We start from the raw sequence: 10,587 nt of genomic DNA on the forward strand, positions 1-10,587 counted from the left end.
TCCACCATTGACAGCCATTAAAAAGCTTTGAAGCTTTGAATTCGAATTTGGGTTTTCAAAAATCATTATTTGTTTGGATTGGGTGTTGTTGAAAATAATTGGGAATATGGTTTGGAGTTAATATCTCAATTTTGAGGGGTTTTGGTGAAGATTAGACTTGGTTTTGGCTGAATTTCAGATTGAAACTCGAAGAAGAAGAAGAAGACATGACATACATTATATTGCAGAAATTGTAGAAAAATTGTAAACTGTTGTTTATTTATTTCTTTTTTATTCATTTAACTATTCTATGAAAGTTGAACAACATTGTATAAAAATTGTATTTAAGTGGTATTATATTGTAATTGTGTATACATGGAGACGAAAAAGGAAAGCAAAAATTTAGGATCATATCTGCTATGTATAACTGTTCGCGATTTCAATATGGAATTGCGTATCACCAATGAGAACACAGTTGTAGGTTTGTGCTGTTACATTTTCTATTAAATTCTGGTTGTATATCAATGTCCTACACTTTATCTACATTTTATCTACAAAATAAACTACATGTCAGAGTAATATATATATATATCAGTATGGATTTTCACAATATCTACAAAATTTCTACATTTATTCTACAATAAAACTACATATCATTTGAAAAAATAATATGAAATACAGAATTTCAATGTTTCTACAAATTATATACAAAATTTCTACAAACTGTTCATAATAGAATTTATCTTTATTTTCATGCAGGTTCGTCTGGAACACTAAAGTTACTTGATATGCCAACATCTCCCGTTATAGAGGAATATGAAAGTATAATAATAACAGATAGTACACCAAGTTTTATTGAAGTAGGACAAGTATACCAAGACAAGCAAATTTCATACAACTAATTATACATAGTAAAAATAAATTTCATACAACTAATTATATATTATACAACTTATCTATAATTTTCTACAACTTTCACACATTATTTCCACCCAGTTAAATACAACTACAATAACATACAACTTAAACACAAATTTTATACAAATTTTATACAATATGTCTTTTGTATATTTTGTAACTAATTTATACATAGTAAAAACAAATTTCATACACTAATTATATATTATACAACTTATCTATAAATTATCTACAATTTGTGTACATTATTTCTACTCAGTTATATACAACTATAATATAATACCACTTAAATATAATTTTTATACAATGTTGTTCAACTTTCATACAATAGTTAAATGAATAAAAGAAAAATAAATTAACAACAGTCTACAATTTTTCTACAATTTCTGCAATGTAATGTATGTCATGTCTTCTTCTTCTTCTTCTTCTTCGAGTTTCAATCAGAAATTCAGCCAAAACCAAGTCTAATCTTCACCAAAACCCTTCAAAATTGAGGTATAAACTCCAAACCATATTCCCAATTATTTTCAACAACACCCAATCCAAACAAATAATGATTTTTGAAAATCCAAATTCGAATTCAAAGCTTCAAAGCTTTTTAATGGCTGTCAATGGTGGAATTGCTGCTCTCTTTTCCTTTGCTTTATATTACTGAAATTTGGGATTGAGAGATAGAGAGAGACGTAGAGAGAATTCTCAATTCTTTGCAACAACATCCAATCCAAACAAACAAATGCCTTTTGAAAACCCAAATTCAAATTCAAAGCTTTTTAATGGTTGTCAATGGTGGAGGGGCTACAGATTTTTGCTGGTTTTAGAAGAGGAAATCGTGGGTGATTGAAGAGGAAATCGTGGGGTGTGGTTTGATACGTGAGTGAGGTGGTGGGATTTGGAGAGAGAAACTTGGGAGAGTGGGAATATACGGTTGAGTAAAATTAGGAGACTAATTAATACCATTAAAATCCTAAAATGGTACATAAATGGTAATTAGGTATATAGAAGGTAATTATATTAAAAGTTAAGCATAGAGGGTAATATAGTTTATTATATGACATATGAATATAAAAAAAAAAAATCTACAAAAGGCTATTTCCATGGCTCGAGTCCGTATCTCCTAGTCAAATGACAACAATTTTAGTGTCACAAAAAAATATATTTGTAATAGAGTAGTATTTAGCACCTACATAAAGTATTGGATCAGACTATGCTCAAAGTGACCAGGAAAAGAAGAGGGCTTTCAATTCAAGTTTAATAAAAGGAAAAGACCGAAGATGGAATTCTGGATTGTTTCATACTCCTCCAAACTGTCAAAGTGTTTTTCTTTATTTTTTTTAAAGTAGAAAAAAGTAATAAAAATAAAGTTTGGCGATCCCAAGGTGCTTACCTGCACGCTTGCACTAAAAACAATGAAACAAAAAAGCAGAAGCAGTAACGGGAAAATCATGGGAGAAATTCAGAAATAGTTCAGATTTACAACCGGCCGTTCAAAAATAGCTCAGTTTCAAAAGTAATCGAAATTTAATCACTTTTATGTAAAGATAAATCTAAGCGAAAACATTGTTCAAAACCCGAAAAATACGTCAGTATATTATACTGGAGTTCCAGAATAAGTATGCTGGAACGCCAATATAGTATGATGGAGTTCCAGCATAAGTACACTAGAACTCCAACATAATATACTGGAGTTTCAGCAAGTATAATTGTCCAGTATAACATACTGGAGTTTGTAGCACCGGTGCTCCAGTCTCCAGTATATTATACTGGAGTCATCAAAGTATACCGGTCCAGCATAATATGCTGGAGTTCATATACAGGTGCACCGAACTCCAGTATATTATGCTGGACTGATCTCTGTTGCAGCAAAATAGTGGCTATTTTTCATTGACTTCGTAAACGCTGGCTATTTTTGAATGACCAGTCCGAAAACTGACTATACCGTGCTATTTTTACAAAATCATAGAGGTTTAGATCTGAACCTTGAAGTGAAAGCCCATCAGCTTCTCTATCAAGCAAAGAGCAAAGGCAAAAAGGGGCAAACCAAAGCTAAAGTGAGATCAATGGGGGACTTTTATTCTAGCTATTCATACGCACCAGTTTCTTTAACAATTATAAACAAAGTAGAGCAGACCGGTGTACTAAGCTCCCGCTATGCGCAGGGTCCGGAGAAGAGTCGGACCATAAGAGTCTATCGTACGCAGCCTTACACTACATTTTTGCAAGAGGTTGTTTCCACATCTCGAACCCATGACCTCCTGGTCACATGACAACAACTTTACCAGAAGTAGAACATCTTTAAAAAGCATCTGAAATGATGATGGAAACAGCAAAAGCTTAGTAGCCTTCTTTCCTTCAGCACCGTGGACGGAGCTAGGGGCGAAAAGATCTTTGAAAAATTATATTATGTATATATGATAAAAAAAAATTCTAAAGTATGTATATGAGACACTGAATTCCTTGGCTTCTCTTAGTTAAAATCCTGCATCCGCCATTATGCACTATTATTCTCCTTTTCTAACATGAATAATCCATTGGCCACCTTTTCCTCTTTTTTCAGTTTCCCTCTTTATGCACTATTATTCTCCTTTTCTAACATGAATAATCCATTGGCCACCTTTTCCTCTTTTTTCAGTTTCCCTCTTTCCTTCTCCCTCTTGTTTAACGGATTCTCTACTATCTATTGCCCCAATTACTAACCTCAGAATCGACAGATAATTATAGTTAACTGCTCTTGAAATAGCATTAGCCCTTCAAACTCAAAGAACTTGATTAAACAATCTGTAAAACTTAACTATGCCAGCACCTCCCACCACCTACTACAAATCCACGAGAAAAACAAAAATTAAACAACAAAACTAGCTCCTTGTCACAAAACAAAACCAAAAAGAAGAAGATGGAAGGACTGATTCTCATACCACAAATTGATGAAAGCTCTATAGCTAAAAGGTTAATCAAAAAGGGGGTTCATTAACTGTGATTTATAGTTCATCTATTATTTCAGAAACTGCCATTCCAATTCTGGTGACACAACTGAGGTTGCTGATAAGTGATAAGCACCATCTTGAGCTCCTGCGTTACTGCTGCCACACTAACTCCAATGTTGCCTTCCATGGCACTGCCCCAATGATGAGGATTTGCCATTGTGGCAGGCCGTGGAGGATGATACAAGCCTTGAAATTGCATATGGGATGATTCTGCGGCAGCTGGAGCGGCATTGAAAGAACCATGACCAGTGTGGAACGGCAGATAGGCAACATGAGGCGATTGTCCAGGCATGTTTTCGTATTGAACCTGAGTCCAAACTACAATGCTGTCTTTGATTCATCCACATCTCAGGTGTTTCTGCCAGTCAAACAGGTTTCAAGGAGCAAATCAGTTCCCAACTATTTTCAGTCCCCAAACCAAGAACATTCCTAATAATTCGCAACTTGTAAACAATATTAACCTACAGATCAAAACAGCGATTGACACATCTGACCCCAAATACTACGAGTCTACGATAACAAAAGTAGGAAGATGTTCGGATCTACATTTTCGTTCAATATTTCTTGCACGTCTGCATCAGATTAAATTACAAGCAGCGACATTGCCTTTAGATTTCAGAAGATTGACAACTCACACCATCTCACAACTTTGAACTCGAGGAAATTCATCAGTGTAGGCCAAGGTCTACGACTCAAGCCAGCAGCTGCATTTCAATCGGTTCTTGCTGAAGTGGGGCTCCATCCATTTCTCTATCAATCAGTATTTTTAAAAGCAACACGAAAGCAGAGTACACACAAAATGGACCAAATATACATAATACCTAACATACATGAAGTTAGCACCTAAAATATCAAAGCGCAATTCAAATTACTAATTTCAGCATGCAGTACACTACAACAATATTAGCTCAACAATAACTCAAATTGGACATAATAGCAACTTCAGAAGCAATATTGATATTCCATCTTCAATTAATCAAGAAGGAGAAAAAGGAAGTATCAAAAAAAAAAGAAGCACAAGTAGTATAAGATGATGTGTTACAAATGGTAGAGAATTTGCATACTCAGAGTAGAAAAAAAGTCATTGTTTGAAGAACAAAAGAAGAGAAACAGAAGAAGTAGAAGAAGATGAGTTAAAACTGCTCAAGAAGAATAAGAAGATAAGGACAAAAAGAATGCTCAAGTGTACATGGAGAGGAGTCCTAGTTGCGCAAGTTGAAAACGCTTTTCCCTTCTCTCCTTTTTGTCACTTAATTTTTCAAGTTTTAAAGTGGAGATTCGAAAATTTGATCGCTTTGTGTTGGGACTACTTTGCGCATCACGATCTACAGCAGGTTATATGCCCTCACTTCGCATTGTACTGACACTTTAAGCGACAGGGCAATGGTTTCTCGATAGTATGGTAATATTTTGTTGTATACAACTTATGACATGAAAGAAAAGCTGATTCTCGATAGTTAAAGTGAAAGGAACAAAGATACTCACCTGCGGATTAGGAACATAAAGATTATTATCCTTGTACTTTAACCGGGATGAGTCTTCAACCCCTGTCGTACTGCCAATTACACCAGAAGTGTTAACGGCATAGCCAGTCAGACTAGTAAAAGTCCCTAAACCTGAAGTACTTCCTGTTGGACAGTCTTGAATTGCTGGATTCCATACTTAAGCCCATCCGCATTAAGATGGGAGCTACCTCCAGGCATCAGCAAGTAATTGCTTCCAGTGGAGGGATGGAGATAGGCAGGGTTACTAGAATAGCTAGGCATACTCATTGGAGGAACATAGATAGGGGGAGCAAATGACTGTATGGCATAAGATTAGCAAAATGGGAAACATGAACTTGGGGGTGCATCTGTGAAACATGCTGTGGCTGTTGTGCTTGCTGCAACATTGGAATTGACGATGCAGAAATGCTACTTGTGGCATGTGAACTGAGGAGCTGCAGATGGAAAGCATGACATGTAGGTCATAGAAAACACTAGAATAGATGTGGAGTTACAATATCAAATGTGATAAAACCCAAGTTATAAAAAATTGCAGGTACATATCCTTATCTGAGCATACAAGTACAATCATAACTACAAGTGTTGCGGGGAGGGTCATCATGATTGCTTTACAGTTAACAAATGGCCACGAGCAGATTCATCAACTGCTGGTCTAAAATATTTTGTCCAGTTTGAGGATCATAGGTCGCTTACATCCCATCCAGTAATAATAAGTGCAGAACAAGTAAATAGGAGCTGGAAGAGAAAAGTTAGATTTGTAACATGACCAAAAAAGAACATAAACCAAACTGAAGAACATGAACTCACTAACAATCTAGGTAAATCAGGAGCATCTTGTTTCTGTTGTGATTTGGAGGGAGTATAAGATGAGCTGTTATCTCGAACCTACCCTACAACTTAGTAATTTTCAAAATTCTAAGCAGTTGATGACTCTTTTTATCTGTCATTGATGATCTAAAGTTCCAACAGATCCAGGATATCAGCCCCTGAATTTCGAACATTATAGCTAGCTATATCAACTGATCGCTATCAACATGTTCATCACTCAAAGGCCTTAGTAACCAAAACTGACAAGCTGGCACTGTAATAAAATCATTTCGAGTATAGTCAAAATTCGGGTTAGGAAAAAAAGAGAAAATGAAAGAAGCAGCTATATATTTACAGTTCGCCATCTAAGCACAACTAGAAATGTTGAACAGAGAAGCATCAAAGTACTAGGAAATTCTATTAACAGTATAGATACTTCATTGCCTTCTCCAGTTCTCCTTTTTTTTTTTTCCGCCCCGTCAGACAGCTGAGAAGACGACAAACATTCAAAGGAAAAAATAGGGAGAAAGTGATACCCGTCTACACAGATTTCATCTACCGACAACAAAGACTCAATTTTATAGACTTGCAAAGGCTGGTGGAACATTTTTCTGTTAACTTAGAGTCTCAAACACTTATCCTAGGGACTACCAATAATACGACAGAATTCTATAATCAGAATTCAGAAGTCACATTGCTGTCAATAAGTTGTGCCTTACCCTAACCCATCTACAATTGTATATCAAATCCCGAATATTAAAGGAGTAACTGTGGCGTTCTATATTCAAGCACCCTGAAAGTTCTTAACGGCATACAAATAATTCCACGAGTGAAAAAAATTATCATGAGAAAGTGACGCATAGGACAGTCCAACATACCATATGAAGTAGGAGATAACAAACCTTGGTGGGTCAGTGTGTGATACTTGGCCCAAATCCTTCGAAGATATTAAATCAGCATAGCAAACTGTCAAACTCCGGTCAGTGCCCAAAAAACACAGCTTCTGAAGGTGTTCCAATAGCCCCAGGAACATTGACAATTGAGTTCTGGTTCATCTTAGGCTTCCGTTGAACAGCTATATGAACAATTACTTGCACTTTGCACATAAGTGAATCTAGCATTTGGACCATTTGGTCATATTTGTTATTTGTAAATACTGAAACAGATACTGTGGAGATGCAACTTACGAAATGCATTCTAAAAATGCAACTGACAAATCGTATTCTAGATGCGATTTCTTTAACAACAGACACCAAAGTACAATATTGTATTCACTTCTTATACCACCTGTGAACACCAGCTGCAAATACATAGAGACATAAAAAAAGACTGCAGATCCACAGTAGCTTCCAATTTCACACTAATCTGTCACTAAATCTGAACAACAGCTTCAGTTTCAGTAATATTACAAGACAGCAGCAAGCAGGAGCTATCATGTCATCCTATGTACATTAAGCTGATCACATTTAGCTATCAAAATATTAACATTAAGCTAATCACAATAAAAAATTCGCTGCCGTGTCATCCAATGTACACCGCAAGGTCGCAGCAGTCAGAGGTGTGATGGATTACATAGTCGCGGTGGATTTGTTGGTTCCTCGGGCTGAGATGCACGACGTTTGTAAACTAGCCTCGTGCCCTCGTCTCTCTCTCTCTCTCTCTCTCTCTCTCTCTCTCTCTCTCTCTTCCTCGTACGGGAAGTGGTTCCTCGGGTCATCATTCACAAATCCAATAGTCGTAACACACGAAACTGAATCAATATAAGTCACTGCAATTGGGGTATTATCAAAGAGGAAAGGTCGGGATGTGCAGGGAAACGTGTGCGTTATCATCATCAGCCATTTCCATCTTCCAAATCACCGTAAGCATAGGCGGATCCAGAAATTAAATTCTATGGGTTTAACTTTTAAGGGTTTTAGCATTAAACCCATTATATATGTAAAGTTATGGGTTCATATCTACTATTTTTACAATTTTAATAAATTTTTACACATACATTTTTATTTCGCGTCGAAAGTTATGAGTTCAATTGTACCCGGTAGTAATACACTACATCCACCCCAGGCTGTAAGCACTAATATCCAAAACAAAGTAAATGCAAGAAATCACATGAATTATCACATAAGTAAAAATTCTACGAAAAGCTAGGACTTAGTGTCAAACTATGATAAACAAGCTAGTCATGTAAGTCACTTATTTAACTTCACTGCCACCAGTTCTACCATTTCTTCCATTATACAAAGGCAACTGCGACAACTGTGAGCATTTGAAACATTAAAGTGGAACCTAGGGAAGAGAAGCATATGACAATATAGAAATGCATCTAGGAACCCAAAAGGAAAAGCAGAAAATGAACCGGAAACAGAAGAAAAGATAGAAGAATACAAGTACGTACTATAAATCATGCTCACAACTCAAAGCTGGAAATAATATCAATAGATTGTTAATGAATTACCTAAAATCAAATGATTTTGGAGGGGAATCAGGGGAGGGCGATTTCACTCCTACGGATTTTTCTGAAAGGAAAACGCATCACGAAGCCGCAGAAGGAATTTTATCTTTGCTAAAAAACAATCAAAATGAGCCGGCATTACATCTTTCACCGTCACGGAAAGGTAAAATACAAAAATGTGTTCACGACTTAAAGAATCGTATTTGATCATTACGACTTATAAACCGCGTTTGCTGATTGGACTTATAATCAATTGAAATACTCAAATTCCATGGTTTAAGTTGCATTATTCAAAGGGATTGTTGCATTGTTCAAAGGGATTGTTGCATAAATAGTCACGTAGATTCAATGTTTGTTTTTTAGTTAGTATACATAGATTATATATAAATTATACACAATTATATATATATATATATATATATATATTATACATCAGCCGACTATTTTTAATTTAAAAGATTAGGTGAGCGGATATTTGAGTTAATTCTTCTTATTCAAATGTTTTTCTAAGTCGTATTCTCAAATCCAATCTATAAGTCACATCTACCAAGGGGATATTGCATATAGACACAAAAACGACAGAATGCGACTTATAAGTAATGAGACTTATAAATGCATTTGCTAATTGCGCTATGCCTATAACCAATCCAAAAGTGCTAGTTTAAACTTTAAAGACTCTACTGCAAGATTTTCCCACATATATTGGTGGTTCAATAGGTTTAAGACCGTAATTAATATTTAATTAATGAGCAAATCTCATCCATCCAATCGGTTACTTGATGGACGTACCGGATTAAGTGAGAATCTGTATAAATTGGTCTTCTCCCCGCCCAAGGGTTACCATATTTGCTATTCTCTCTTCCATCACTAAAGTTGGCGGTAATGAAAGTTAGGACAAACTTTTTTGTAACGATTATATGTAAGATTATCATGTTTAAGATTCTGGTATGAATTAAGTTTATGTTGACATGTGATATCATGAGCATGAAATTTGAACTGATAATCTTCGCGTATGAAAGCCAAGATGACTTAAGCTTCGACCTGATAACATCTTTATTTGAATATGATTACAGCGGTAATCTAATGTTACGTTCTGGAGGCTTAGATTTGTCTCGTAAATGTCGTTTTGGATTATGCCAAAGTAGGAGACAATATTATGTTATTGTGTTTAAAGCATCTACATTAAAATAATTTTATAATTGAATCATGTGCAATTGAAACAAAGCAATGTTTAGGAATTAAGGGATTTTGGTGATAAAGCCATAGTGATGGCGTTCTTAGAAAGTTAATGCCGACGGCCTTTACTGTCTAATATTTTTGGCTATATCTGTTTGATGCTCTCTTAGGGTTCCTAATTTTATGGTTTAATTTTTAAAATAAATAAATAACTATATTATCTACTTGAGCCGGAACATGCCAAATATGGAGATTAGGCTAATTACTTTTGTATGTGAACCGCCTAAGGTCTTTGGACTCAAGAAGATGATGCAGTCTAATTCCTAAATATATAGGACCACTAATTTACAGATTTTGCATATGTTGCAGTAACAGTATATAAACCCCACATATTGATTGTGATTTGGTTCTTATAATATGAAACAATTAATGCATGTGCTTCAGTTATATAGTTTGTTAGTCATCAAAGTGATCAAACTAGAATGTTTAAAATATTCACATACATAAAATTTTGTGATGTTTATTTTATGTGTGCATTTATGTTTATATAGTTTGTTAGTCACCAAAGTGGCCAAACTAGTATGTTCATGAAAAAATTGCATACATAAAATTGTACTTTATCCATGAAATTAATGAAGTGACAATAATTAAAAAATTAGAGGATATATTAATTTTCACTATTGCTACAACTTAAGGATTTACTCAAAGGTGAATCAACTATTCTATGAATAGTGAATATGATGAGGTAAAATTAATATTCTTTAGTAAG

The 10,587-nt window shown here is 35.0% G+C and overlaps 1 long non-coding RNA gene across 7 annotated transcripts; it reads right to left on the minus strand.

The window, feature by feature from the left end:
- Positions 1 to 3,650: 3,650 nt before the first annotated feature.
- LOC107829174 (uncharacterized) lies at positions 3,651 to 8,950 on the minus strand. 7 transcript variants are annotated; one of them, XR_012711061.1, is made up of 4 exons: positions 7,069 to 8,950; positions 5,364 to 6,464; positions 4,425 to 4,628; positions 3,651 to 4,236 (listed from the first exon to the last, which is right to left on the minus strand). It is a non-coding gene; the product is annotated as an uncharacterized LOC107829174 (long non-coding RNA). The 7 variants fall into 7 exon arrangements; XR_012711062.1 differs by lacking the exon at positions 4,425 to 4,628 and having other exon boundaries at positions 7,069 to 7,304; positions 8,646 to 8,947; XR_012711060.1 differs by having other exon boundaries at positions 4,514 to 6,464.
- Positions 8,951 to 10,587: the final 1,637 nt, after the last annotated feature.

This window comes from Nicotiana tabacum, chromosome 6 (assembly GCF_000715075.1).
Source record: "Nicotiana tabacum cultivar K326 chromosome 6, ASM71507v2, whole genome shotgun sequence".
Taxonomy (NCBI): domain Eukaryota; kingdom Viridiplantae; phylum Streptophyta; class Magnoliopsida; order Solanales; family Solanaceae; genus Nicotiana; species Nicotiana tabacum.